The following is a 14,544-nucleotide window of genomic DNA, read 5'->3' as shown; positions in this document are numbered from 1 at the left end:
GTCTGTTGTATGATCGTCATCAGCAGGTCCTTAGCTCTACACCTACGTGTGATGTACTTGTCAGAGAAGAGGCAGCTGCTATCAAAGGATGCTGCTTTTACCCTTGGTATTCTTTTCATTCATTCATTCATTCAAAACTACTTTGTGAGGTAAAATAAATGAATAAATAAATACATTTTCTGTAGTGGCGCTTTGGCCCAGACGTAATGTCTCTGTCATTGGTGTGGAAGCTCAGGGTTCACCTCCTGGGCAAGATCGAATCCTGGGGCTGGTGTGGTGTGATTTGGTGGCGGTGGTGGAGACTGCTGCCCCCTCAACCCGGTAACGGATAAGCGGACGAAAATGGATGGATACATTTTCTGTATATTATCAGGCCCTTTACCAGAAATCATGTGTTGACCACAAATTTGGGCTCGACCCCTTAGGTTGATTACATTATTACTTGGCATTTTACAACATTTTACAATGTTGTAAGTGTTAGTCTGTATTTAGGACGTGCATGACATTTTTTTAAAAATTAAATTAAAAATGGCCGATAATCTTCACCAACAGCGGTTAACTATATTGTACTTGCGATGTGGACGTCTGTCTTCCTTCACAGCTTATTTCTTGTCTTTAATGGCAGATGTCATTAGCCTTGTCATTACGAGTCCCTCCGGTCGGAGAACTGAAGTGTGGTTGGCTGCTTGAGATTTGAGTGTGAGGACCTGTATCTGTGTGTGTGTGTGTGTGTGTGGCACGTTTGGCTGTGCCTGTGTGCCATTACTGCCCCCAGTGGAGGCATTAAAGTCTACCACCATGAAAAGATGCCACGCCTGAGATGTTTCTGCTCGTATAACAAGTGCTGTGAAGACCCCGGGGTGGACCGGCTTTTGCCACATAGGCAGGTTCCATCCATCCACTGACAGGCAGAGCAGATGCTGAGCTGAGCGTTACCGCTCCGGTCAGAACAAATGGAGCAGAGTATTCTGCACGGGCACGGACGCTGCGACTGCGACGAGGTTGTGTCTGTTTGTTCAGGAAGTAGTCGCTTCAAACGTCTTTTCAGGCAGGATGCAAACGCAGAGGGCATTAAGAACAGCATTGATGTGAATGGTTGTTCATATTCAAATGTGTCAGAGCTGCAGACTCAGCAGATTCTGTCCTTCAGCAGTCCACTGATAATTCACATTGGATGCATATATATAAAAAAAACAGGCTGAACTTTCTGTCCAAACTCTCTGTATTTGATGCTTTCAAATCTGTGCCTCTCTGCACAAAGTCCCTCCGAGGTGACACAATGAGATGACTAACAGAGGGAAATGGTAGAAACTCAATGAGATGATTATTTTTGTGTGTGTGTGTTTGGGGGGGTCGGCTCAGAGTCTATTAACATCAGTAAAGCTGAATTCTGCAGTTTTTTTTTTCCATCAAAACATTTCAACAATCCCTCTGTTTACTCTCAGCTTCACTCTCACTCTTCAGTAGATGAACTTCTTCACCATTATATTTCATACCAGTATAAAAGGCAGCACGGACGCTGATGGTCAGTGATGGTAGTACATGAATGATGTTTATGTTGTGTTTACCAAGTCCATGCAGGAGCTTTGGTTTGATGGAGCACAGAGAAAACTCCTGACTAAGCGTTTGCTGTTGTTGTTGTGACATCACTGCTGGTGTTAGCTCGCCGCTAATGTGATTTACAGGTCTCTGCTTCAAACCACTGTTGTTGGCTCTGCGTTTGCATTCTGACGGGGAACTCTTCTAAATAATCCCTCTGTCGTTCTCGTTCTATATGAAGTTTGTCTAAAAAGGTGGAGACAGATTGATTTTCAAATTGTATTTCCTACTTTTGCCCTGAGGTGGCCGCTACATCAGCCTCTCAGTACCTAAATGACTCTGGGTCTGAGCAGTGGTCGGCCCGGTGGTTTGTGAATTAACATTAAAGCCACACTGTTTTTTTTTTGTGCTGTAAGAAGGTGGTAATAGGTACACGGACATAATGTACACATTTGTAATGCTGACCTCTGCTGGTTTTACTTCAACCTCAGACAGGTAGAATGGTTCCTTTCACTGGGTAGGACATGAGATGGAGTTAGTTAACCTGATCTGGTAACCGTTTTCTGTGCGCCTTATGTTTATTGGGTTCATCGCGACTCCTTTTTTTCAAATTCCTTTGCTTAGCATTTTGGTAAAGAATATATCTTTGTTCCCAGACTGTTAGAAAGCAATAAAGTTCCTCTTTAGAGTTGCTTTTAAATGCATTAACACGTTGACAATATGGCAAAATGAACCTTTAATTCACGGTAAGGGAGAGAGAGGCAGGGAACGTAGTCGTTGTTTATGATTTGATTTTCCATAATTCCGAGCTACACCATATTCCATGGCCTGTGGCTCTGGAGCAGCTGACGCTGTCCGAGAGAAAAACCAATAATGGCGAGCTTTATGTTCTGTGAAATTAAATTCAACTCATAGCCACATCTTTTTTGTTGGTTTGTTTCACCGCCCTCTGCTCTTCTCTGCTGCAGTACACACATCAACATTTTGGATTCCTTTATCTGCCGATGCATTTGTTTTGACGATACAGTCAGAGATACTGGGGGACCAGGGGGCAGCAGTTGTTGTTGTTATGCTTGTGCAGAAGGTTGTTGATTTATCAGTGTTGTTGTAGAAATACCAGTTGTGGGACATAGTCGCTGTGACCCTGCCGTTGTTAGCTTCAGAAGAAACGAATCAGATGTTTGTCTCCGTGGTCTATTAAAGGCTCCCTCTGTCTCTGCTCATCAAACACTGGTCGTTTCTCTGAACCTGTTTCTGTTTGTGGAGACAAAATACTTTTTTTTTTTAAAAAAAAGGTACAAACTTTTTTCTGTCTTCTGTCCCTGTTGTGGTTAATAAAGTCTATGCTAACGTCTCCTCAGGAGTCAGCGATAACAAAGAAGTAGAGACTGTATTTGACACAGATATCAATATGGTGTGTTTACTGTAGTATTGATCATAATAATAGTATGTTTATTATGATCAATGATGATGAACTCTTTTTCTCTGAGTTAAGTTTTCTCTGATGTATTGTAACAAAAGTTTCATATTATAACCTGGATTTTATACAGAGTTTTAAGCTGCACCAGTGAGTGTTTGATTTTGGAGCTTGGTTTGTAGTTTATGATTAGGAAGTAGAATCCCAGGGTTGGGGTAAAGTGTGTGTAGAAAATATGCCAACAGGAAGTGTGAGTCTCCAGTAAGACTGATTGAGGAAAAGTATTCTCCCAGACTGAAAACTAGACCAAAGAGTAACTTAGCAAACTCTGCGCCTCCTCTCCATCGTTCCTCTTCCTCCTTCTGATCTGACATGTAAGTGCTGTGTAATAACACAACATCTCATTACGCTGCTCCTTCAGAACAAAAGTCCGTGGCCGCTGTCTGTGGTGATAACAGTTAAGGGATGATACCTCACTGATCCGCAGCTTTTGAAGTTGACCACATGTGATGAATAATGGAAACTTTCCTCCGTCTCCTCCAAAGAGAGCGATACCTTTGGCTAACATTAGACTCTGACTTCTTGCTGGAGGACAGATGGGAGAAAACTTTTTTCCCCACTTTTTTTTCCTTCTGCAGGTAACGCCGTGAAAGACAAATACTTTCAATTATTTTTGGAAGGCCTGTGTTTAAAGCTTTTGTCCTTAATAAGTCGTTTTCATCCCCGTTCTCCTTCGACTTGGGCTGGAGCTCAGATGAAAAACTGAAACTTTAATGATGACAGATTTTATATATAACAAAGCAAAAACAACATCTGGAACAATGGCTACATTGCACTTTGTCATCCACTGGAATGTGATCCATCAATGTAATCCCTCATCCGCCCTGAGATTAATACTTATCGGAGACTTTTGGAGTATTTTATCACAGACTCATTCTCATCAGATTCTGCTTTTCTAGACCCATGATTTCAAACTTACTTTTCAAGGGAATGAAGTACTCTGTACTGAACTGTAGGTCCTTCACCTGGAGTCTGTTGTATGATCGTCATCAGCAGGTCCTTAGCTCTACACCTACGTGTGATGTACTTGTCAGAGAAGAGGCAGCTGCTATCAAAGGATGCTGCTTTTACCCTTGGTATTCTTTTCATTCATTCATTCATTCGAAACTACTCTGTGAGGTAAAATAAATGAATAAATAAATACATTTTCTGTAGTGGCGCTTTGGCCCAGACGTAATGTCTCTGTCATTGGTGTGGAAGCTCAGGGTTCACCTCCTGGGCAAGATCGAATCCTGGGGCTGGTGTGGTGTGATTTGGTGGCGGTGGTGGAGACTGCTGCCCCCTCAACCCAGTAACGGATAAGCGGACGAAAATGGATGGATACATTTTCTGTATATTATCAGGCCCTTTACCAGAAAACATATGTTGACCACAAATTTGGGCTCGACCCCTTAGGTTGATTACATTATTACTTATTATTACTACTACATTTTACAACATTTTACAATGTTGTAAGTGTTAGTCTGTATTTAGGACGCGCATGACATTTTTTAAAAATTAAATTAAAAATGGCCGATAATCTTCACCAACAGCGGTTAACTATATTGTACTTGCGATGTGGACGTCTGTCTTCCTTCACAGCTTATTTCTTGTCTTTAATGGCAGATGTCATTAGCCTTGTCATTACGACTCCCTCCGGTCGGAGAACTGAAGTGTGGTTGGCTGCTTGAGATTTGAGTGTGAGGACCTGTATCTGTGTGTGTGTGTGTGTGTGTGGCACGTTTGGCTGTGCCTGTGTGCCATTACTGCCCCCAGTGGAGGCATTAAAGTCTACCACCATGAAAAGATGCCACGCCTGAGATGTTTCTGCTCGTATAACAAGTGCTGTGAAGACCCCGGGGTGGACCGGCTTTTGCCACATAGGCAGGTTCCATCCATCCACTGACAGGCAGAGCAGATGCTGAGCTGAGCGTTACCGCTCCGGTCAGAACAAATGGAGCAGAGTCTTCTGCACGGGCACGGACGCTGCGACTGCGACGAGGTTGTGTCTGTTTGTTCAGGAAGTAGTCGCTTCAAACGTCTTTTCAGGCAGGATGCAAACGCAGAGGGCATTAAGAACAGCATTGATGTGAATGGTTGTTCATATTCAAATGTGTCAGAGCTGCAGACTCAGCAGATTCTGTCCTTCAGCAGTCCACTGATAATTCACATTGGATGCATATATATAAAAAAAACAGGCTGAACTTTCTGTCCAAACTCTCTGTATTTGATGCTTTCAAATTTGTGCCTCTCTGCACAAAGTCACTCCGAGGTGACACAATGAGATGACTAACAGAGGGAAGTGGTAGAAACTCAATGAGATGATTATTTTTGTGTGTGTGTGTGTTTGGGGGGGTCGGCTCAGAGTCTATTAACATCAGTAAAGCTGAATTCTGCAGTTTTTTTTCCCATCAAAACATTTCAACAATCCCTCTGTTTACTCTCAGCTTCACTCTCACTCTTCAGTAGATGAACTTCTTCACCATTATATTTCATACCAGTATAAAAGGCAGCACGGACGCTGATGGTCAGTGATGGTAGTACATGAATGATGTTTATGTTGTGTTTACCAAGTCCATGCAGGAGCTTTGGTTTGATGGAGCACAGAGAAAACTCCTGACTAAGCGTTTGCTGTTGTTGTTGTGACATCACTGCTGGTGTTAGCTCGCCGCTAATGTGATTTACAGGTCTCTGCTTCAAACCACTGTTGTTGGCTCTGCGTTTGCATTCTGACGGGGAACTCTTCTAAATAATCCCTCTGTCGTTCTCGTTCTATATGAAGTTTGTCTAAAAAGGTGGAGACAGATTGATTTTCAAATTGTATTTCCTACTTTTGCCCTGAGGAGGCCGCTACATCAGCCTCTCAGTACCTAAATGACTCTGGGTTTTTTTAAAGGGTTTGGTTTGTTTTTTCAGTAGGTTTGCAGTACCTAAATGACTCTGGGTTTTTTTTTAAGGGTTTGGTTTTTTTGTGACATGAGCAGTGGTCGGCCCGGTGGTTTGTGAATTAACATTAAAGCCACACTGGTAAATTGGTTTTTATAAAATAATTTAGGTCCTGTTGTTTCCACTACTTGTTGTGCCTGTTGTTCAGGTTGTAAAGTTTGAAAATGGTGCAAGGAAATATGAGGCTGATTAGTGCTCTTTATGAAAACACCAGCTGGGTTTTTTTTAATATCCAACCGCTTTTCAAAGTCCTGCTGATTCATTTTTATTATTTTCTTTACAAGAAGTAATTGGATGTTGATTCACTCTCAGCAGCGGAACGTCATATAATCATGACTTTATTAAAGCCACCCTTTATGTTTCTTGCCTTTATTGACTATATTTATCATGTTTGTCATGTAACTTAATATAAAAGTACACTTTGATGGCCACGTTAGATGAATCACAACAATGACAGTCCATGTGAAAACTCACTGACTGCCCTGCGCTCAGTGAGCCTGGTGGTGAAAATGTTTTTGATGCGCCACCAGGGTGCGCAATTAATAACATGTGTATCAGATGGTGGAATTTGGATATACAGTGTACATCAATCTGCTTAATCACATTAATTTTCATAAAGTAATTAATGATTAACAGTAAATGTGTTAATTTTATAAATACAAAAACAACTTCCTCCTTTCACTTCCAGCTCCACCGAACGGCCACTGGTTGAGAGTGGGTGGGTGGTCCTGGGTGTCTTTGGGGAACGTGGGGGGCAATTACAATACCAGCAGAAAACCCATGCAAATTTAACACAGAAACGTGTCTTCCCACCGCAATCAAACATGTGACCTTCTAGCTGTAAGGCAGGAGCACAAACCACTCTTCCACTGTGTATCCCTGTAGTAGGAATTTGAACCAAGGCCACCAGGAGACGTCAGTGTCGTAGTGTTCCAGCCTGTATGAGGTCCTCTTCCTGTTTGGCGTTCCCAGTAACTCTGTCATCTTCTCCCACCACAGTTTCCTCCACGTCGTCTTTCACAGCCATTAGAATAAAGACAAGTGTTTATATGAACTGCTGCTTTCACCCACAATTTAAAAGCCACGGCAAACGACTCCGGCTGTTTCCTTTACGGCTCCACAGTATAACACGGGCTCTCAAAGGCAGAGAGAGCACTTAAAAAGACTGCGGTTGTCTATAAGGTCTGCGGTTTCCTTTTCTCTCTGTGGTTGCAGACGTTGCCCCTGCTTCTCAACTCTGTCCTAAAAAAGTCAGAGAGAGTCTTTACGTGTGGATCGTGCAGCGTCACATTCTCTGTCTTCTTCTCACAAAGCTGCTGCCTGTCGTTATTTGAGGTGCAATTTCCGCTCCGTTGTGAGGTGTGGTGGGACTGAACTCTGTTAATTACACTGTAAAAGAAACAACGCTGTCAGATAACGGTGACTTTTTTTACTTCAGCCATCTTCTTTCCTCCTATTAGCCACACGCTGGCTGATGTGCAGAGACACAGAAGACTGTCTATATGGGCTTTATATTCACACAAACACACACAAACACACACACACTGCCAACCAATTACTAACTCCAGTAAAGTTAACTATTAATGTCAGGGACTGTCTGAAAATGTTGCAAAAAAAAAAAAAAAAAAAACACAATAAGGAAAAGTACTTTTTCTTTTTTTATTCTTTAGAATAAGTAGAAATGTAAATATTATATTTTAGTTCAAGAATTAAATAATTAATAATAAGTATTAATGAATTAATGTTTTTTAATTTGTTGACAAAATACTGGTGAAAATACAGACTTGAGACTGGACTTTTTTATTATTGCCCCTCAAAAGCTTAAGATTTGACTTTGGACCCGAGTAAGAGACTCGAGCCATGACTTGGACTCAAAGAGCAGTTGGTTGTTGTCTGTGCAAAATCCCACTGTATTGTACTTCACAGTACTTATCAAAAGTACTGCGTGATAATAAATGTATCCGCAGGAGTTCCCTCTCAACAGAGACAATGATCAAAATGGAATTAAAGCCCACTTGTAAGCAGCAGCTACTTCAGAGCTCTTCAAATCACAAAGAAACGTCTGTAATTACAGGCAATGGATGTGTTTTTATTCCACAGTCATCCACTTCAGCAATACTCTGCCAATGATAAACAAAGCATTGGCGGAGGAGTTGGTTTTTAACATGGAGGTGCAGTGCTGTATATACTGTTTTGTTGCTATTATTCGCTGTTACCATTGTTGTTGTTCTTAGTGTTAGACATTGTATCTGCATTTAGTACTAAATAAAAAAGGCCTTTGTTATTTCTGACTAAAATAAATTATTATTATTAGTGTTATGATTTTAATTATTATTGTTGTTGTTATTGCTTTTAATAATAATAATATACTATTTAATGATTTATAAATAAATTATTATTATTGCCATTATAATAATAATAATATTTATAAATAAATATAAATATTAATATAAGGCTCAATACGTTATTGTAAATTTATTTTCAACAATTGTCATCATTGTATATATGAGCAATATAAAAACCTTGTTATTTTATTTAATTAACTCCTCTTTCCATTAATAAGTATCAACAGGCTGAATCAACATAATGTTCAGTTAAATATATACAGTCAATAGTGAACCAGAGCATCACTGTGTCAGGATTACTGCTTTAATGACTTTAGCCAAAAGACCTTCTTATACATAACTATGGAGTAAGATGTTCAAAAACAGCTTCTGTCTTTTTTCAATGTGAAACAAGAAAGTTCACTGTAATTAATTATTGACGCACAAGTCATCAGAGTATTTGAAGTCTCTTATTCACCATAAATATGAATTTGTTCGTCTGTAACCATGGACCTGTGGTGGACCATGAACCCGTGTCGTTCAGCAGCTGGTACCGGCTCCAGCTCTTCCTCGTAATGAAAAGCCTCGGGCGAAAGACAATGAATCTATATCAGTAAATAATAACTGGTATTAAAGATGGAGAAAAGCCCTGTAGGAGAGTTAAAGTTTTCACTTCCTAAATGTACTTTTAATATTCATAGTGATGTTCAGGGAGATTAAATGAGAATTAAATGCATGAGTTAGAGTATGTAGCGTCGTCGTGGGCCGATGTGCAGGCTGTAAATGAAAATGGCACCTCGTAGAAGAGACGGGAGGAAACTGCAATCCCCGAGCATTCTGCCTACACATCTATATTAATCAAGGAGCACAGCAGCTCTCAGCATTGAGATTTTTACATCAATTTACACAATTACAGTCCACCCACCTGACATTTTCTTTGTCTTCCGTACCAAGTAACAAGAAAGCAAATGTTATTATAAAAGGCATTTAACGCTGCAGTCATTCAGTGCCTTAACAAAGGAGTGCACCATGAGCCTGGGTCTCTGCTGGCCCCCTGTAGGAAGAATGACAGGTTGACACAAAAGCACGTCGGCTTCAGTGGAGGTTTTCAACTTCAACTACAGTACTGAATTAAGACAAAAACACAGAGTCAAAGAGACATTTAACATCTATTTACAGTCTCTTTTTCTACTTCCTGTTGCTTCTGAATGTCAGTTTATATTTACAATATTGCCTTACTGTTGTATTTGTTACAGTAGATGGAACCATGGGTTCAAACCCCAGTCATTTAGAACAGTGTAGGACATAAATAGTAAAAAACAAACAACACAAAAATTGTTTTTCTGATTCTGTTAATTCAAATGAATTTGGATAAAGCTGAATATCCTGGGCAGAGGGAGATAGGCAAGAAGACAAAATGAACCAAGACAAAAACTAGCAGACCAAGTCGACCACAACAATCTAAGATCTGATCTGAATTAGAAAACGTTTAGGTAAAAGATTGCAGGAGGAGACAAATAACATGTGGGTGACGTCGGAGAGTGAGAAACCAGAGAGAGTTGTCATCGACTCAGCAGTGAAATTCTGTTTATGTCATGTCGCCGTCTGTGCTGATATGCTAGTCCTTTGTTATTATTTTAGGGAATGAGATGTAATTTTTCATCAGTTTAGAGGAAGTCAATATGAGGACACCACAAAGGAAGGTGATGAAGGTAATTCCAGTCCATCAGGCTTCAGGCAGCAACGCCTGTATGCAGCCGGAATAAGAGTTCCATATTGTGTTATCAGCCATGGGTGCAGACAGGAAATGTTAATATTTGATGCAATGATTCACCATCTAACGCCTGTAAAAATCCGTATGTGATACATTTGACTGGGAGACGCCTGCTGCTCTTTCTTTGCACCAGCAGTGAGCGGCAGATGAAATGATTCATCACAGCGGAGACAGCTTCGGCAGAATGGGGCGAGATGAAAGTGGGAACAATGTCATTTTATATATCTCCAAGAGAAATACACGCAGCTAAGATGAATGGCTGCTGCTGGGAGCTGACAATAAGCCGACCAGGACTGTCAGGATTGAACCTTTCAGCGTCCCACAGGTGTGATGGTGCTGCAGTGTCGGTCCAGCACCTGTAATTAAAGCATCCATACTCTGTGGATGTTGAAGGTCAGTCAGACGCAGCGCTTTGTTTGGTCCCTTATGAGCAGCTTCACATGGTGCAAAACACCAGAAACAAATGATTCTAAAGCACCGTCAACGGTGACGTTTGTTAGGATGTTGTAAGGACAAGTGTTTCTTTGAACCAATATGTTTTTTTTTCTTATTTTGCTTTGGAAGAACTTTCAGAGCAAGGAAGAACTTTCATAGCGAGGATTCCCTCATATTTTCCAAGTCTAGTTGTATCAGTCATGGGTAGAGAGGGCACTGGTCCATCTCAGGGCCACGTACTGTATGTAGATCAATCAATCAATCGATCAATCAGGTCAATTTAGAGTGACCACCCCAAAAGTACTAAAACAATCCAAACTCAAAAATAAAACCTTCAGACCAAAGCAATCATTTTCGAAGAAGGAATGGAGAGATATGTTTGTTATCTAAAGAACACCTAAAGTGAATTTTTTAAAAAAAAAGAAAGTCTTGTTCAATCTTGTTTGCCATTTTTTGACATGAAACCCATTGAAAAATAAGTAATGGAATGGATGGGAAGACCATTCAACATGGAAGAGCCTGGAAGGATGTGACAATAATAAATGGGCTAAGAAACCTGTGGTGACTTGTCTTGTCGAAGGGTTGAAAATCGTCATGTTGTGTAAACAGGAACACAGTGGACGAGGAGAACAGTGAGGTGGTACTGTAGTCACTCAAAAAAGTATATTTATATATATCTTTGCTCTGTATTTTGTTTGGAAGCTAATATTTTTTCCTTAACTCTGTGCTTAGTTTTTGGAAGTTTCTGAGGGACTTTTTTTTTTAAAGCAATTTGGAAACTTTTTTTCTTCAATGGAACGCTGATGCACTAAATCATACATGGAGGCTTCAGGCGTCGACTTCACAAAGAGCAATGTTGGCTGCCTTTTCTGTTTGTTCTCCATCCGTTTGTGTCAAATGAAACAATATCACAGATTGTAGTAGTCTGCTGCAATCATTTAGGAGGTTGCCGGCTGAACTTTGTTTTCATTCTGCACCGTAGGAGCTGAATTCGACTTGAATCAGAGTTGATTGTAGACGCTGCCCTCTGGTCTGTTCCACTCACTCATTAGTAATTCTTCAAATATTTAATTTCAGGGCAGGCGTGTCTTTGAGAGGATTGTGGTTAGCTGAATTTGTGAAGCTAAACCCATGATAATTACTGCACTAATTTGCAGCATTTGTGCTAAACCGATAAGGCGCTCTCTTTCATGGGATTCAGAGGGCGCCACCGGCAGAAAACTGCTCGGGGCAGAAGTGATTTAAAGCCCATTTCACACTTGGCTTATAACGAGAGTGATGGTCGGCGGTTCTCGCTTACACTCCGCTGCCACCGTGAGCACACGCTGGCCAGATCTGCTGGACTCTGGGCAAACAAACAAATGCAAACTTTTACTCTGAGACAAGCATACCACAGTAGTCCTATACTGTGAGGACTGCACTGTACTGTACTGCTCTCTACAATCTGGATGTATGATATATTAACAAACCATTTTTTTCTTTAGTTTGTTTTAGGGAGTAAGGAAATAGTATTAGTATTAAGGTTGGCAAACTTTCTCGAAATGCAACGAAAACATTTTTAAGGCCACGCACCTGAACCTTTATTGATTCAGTAGAAGGACAAAGAAAAGCCCCACAAATTACTTTTTCTCATCAAATACATTTTACTGTGACCTGCTAAAAAAAAAGGGACAGAAGTGAGTATTTTTTTAAATATACCCTTTACTTACATTGGAACAAAAAAAAATCTCTCTATTAATATATATATATGTATCATATTTCTTTTTGGATTTGCTCCAGTGCCCTGATCATTGGGTTTCACTACAGGCATTGATTTCTAAATGTGTTTTTTTTTTTTTTTTATAATATGTAAAAGTCAGTATATTCAGTGAAAACACAAATAATCTTCACTTTATGCCTTTGGCCTGAAAACCCAAAGTCCACCCACTGAACTAACCCACAACCCACGGAGTTCTAATTGCATTTACAAATTGGACCAGCTTCTGTGGAAATTCAGTTTTTATTTCTAACCGCTTCATGATGATTCCACTCAGGACTGAGGTGATTGACCTATCAGCTGACAGACATCACCATCTCATACCACGAGCGCCCACTAAATGAATGAATGGATGAATAATTGATTGAATGAATCGATGACAGTGAGAGAGTTTGAAGGTTGGAGAGAGCCGTTCTGTGAATGTCCCTGCTCTTTTAGCCTTCAGCCAACAAACCGGCGGGTCAGTGACTTCATTACCAGACTAATGGTACTGTGTGGAACAATGCACCCTGATGATCAACACAGGCCTCTGCTGATTAAATTCCCATTCCCTCGGTGTAAGCACTAATTATCTTGATTGACAAGCGGCTACAGGATCTGTATGAGCTCAGAGCTGCGGCTTCTCTCTCTCTGTACTCGTGCATATAGTGTTTTTGTGTAGGAGTCGAACACGGAGTATGTGACACTCTACAATAGGGAAACGCATGACGGCACCAAATTAACAGTTGGTACTTCTATTTCAAAGCCAAAACAAGTGGGTTTTTGCATGTGTTTAACAATGGTATGCATGTGTGGATGTGAAGATGAACCTTATAGGGTGGTTCATTGTTATTCAAGAATTTAAATCATCAATATATGAATAATAATAATAATAATAAACTATAACTATTGTAGAAATAACTCAGTTACCTTGTTTGGCATTCTGTAGCAGCAGCAGCAGCAGCAGCAGCAGCAGCAGCTGTGTTCGGCTGGTGTAAACCCAGTGTCGCTGCCTCATCCAGCACTAATTGACAGCTGGATAAAGTTCACCACCAGCTGATTAACATACTTAGCTATTTAGCAGCTACAGAGTGGGATTTTTACCTAAGAGCCAGCAAATGGTGTATACGTCATTAGCAGTTCCAGCTAATGATGCTGTGACTCTGCTGGAGTTGTCACCAGGTGACATGAATTAGTGGGTTTTTATTTTTATTTTTATAAAACCGCTCCTGCAGGTGGAGGTGGAAATGTTCACATGACATGTTGATAAATGCTACAGAAGCCGTTAAAACCTTTTTTTTATTTTTAAGCTCCAAGAGCTTTTCTTATTTTGGTCCACGGACTGTGTCAGTGCAGGTGACGCGTCGATAAAAGAATTCTGTGGTCACAGTGACTGGTGTCAGAGATGAGAGAATGACAGAGCAAAGAGGGAAATGATAGCATCCTCACATGGAGGTGAGAAAAGAACAGAGGAGATACTTTGAAAAAAGTGAAGTGTTTGTATTTTCTCTGATTTATATCTGTTCATTCCTATAACACGGTGGTTACCAAACGTTTTTGCACCACGGGTCTGTGTGTGAACGTCAAACCTGAACGCTAACATACAAACCTAGATGCTAACATACAAACCTAGATGCTAACACACAAACCTGAATGCTAACAGTTGTTGCAGTGGGCGTGGCTCCAAACCAAACCAATCATATCTTAATCTGTAGTCATGTAATAATATTAGGATAAAGTCAATTTCACAGCACAGTTTCCTTCTTGTTAAAACACAGTGTTGTCGTCTAACAGCAGTCGTCAGCGCTGACGTGTTAATTCAGTGAATTTGACCACAGCTCTAGCTCCGTTAGAAGATCAACCAAGCAGACAGAACGTAGCGTCTCTGAAGCCATTTTGATTTTAATCTGTATTGAAAAGAAACAGGAGCTCTTTGTAACACACACATATAACCCAGATGGCTATCTATGCATGAAGCAATAAACCAGTCCCACAGTGAGGAGCAGATAAATAGAAAGATACAACACAAATGTTGTTTTCCTGTGATTAGATTGTCCACATGGGTGAGATTCCACTCTCTCCCTCCAGGCACGCGGCTGCCTTGTGTTGTGCAGGATTTGGTTTTTTTCAAGGCTTTGGTTTTTTTTCGCGGCTGCCTTGTGTTGTGCAGGATTTTTTTTTTCAAGGCTTTGTTTTTTTAAAATAATTATTATATATATTTTTTTTTTCCCTTGCACCAAATTATATGAGCCTTTGAAGGTGTATATTTCATCAGACAATCAGATGAAAGGGCTTCAGGCCCGCTGGCAGAAATGGAGAACTGATTGTTCTGGAC

The 14,544-nt window shown here is 40.5% G+C and overlaps 1 long non-coding RNA gene across 6 annotated transcripts in view; it reads left to right on the top strand.

Annotated features, from left to right (window-relative positions):
* Positions 1–14,544, top strand: part of LOC103383617 (uncharacterized) — a 94,093-nt gene that overhangs the window by 28,957 nt on the left and 50,592 nt on the right. The window lies entirely within an intron of this gene.

Source organism: Cynoglossus semilaevis, chromosome 9 (assembly GCF_000523025.1).
Source record: "Cynoglossus semilaevis isolate Cse_v1.0 chromosome 9, Cse_v1.0, whole genome shotgun sequence".
NCBI lineage: Eukaryota > Metazoa > Chordata > Actinopteri > Pleuronectiformes > Cynoglossidae > Cynoglossus > Cynoglossus semilaevis.
The sequence above is the reverse complement of the archived record's forward strand: the minus strand, read 5'-3'. Positions and strand labels throughout refer to the sequence as shown.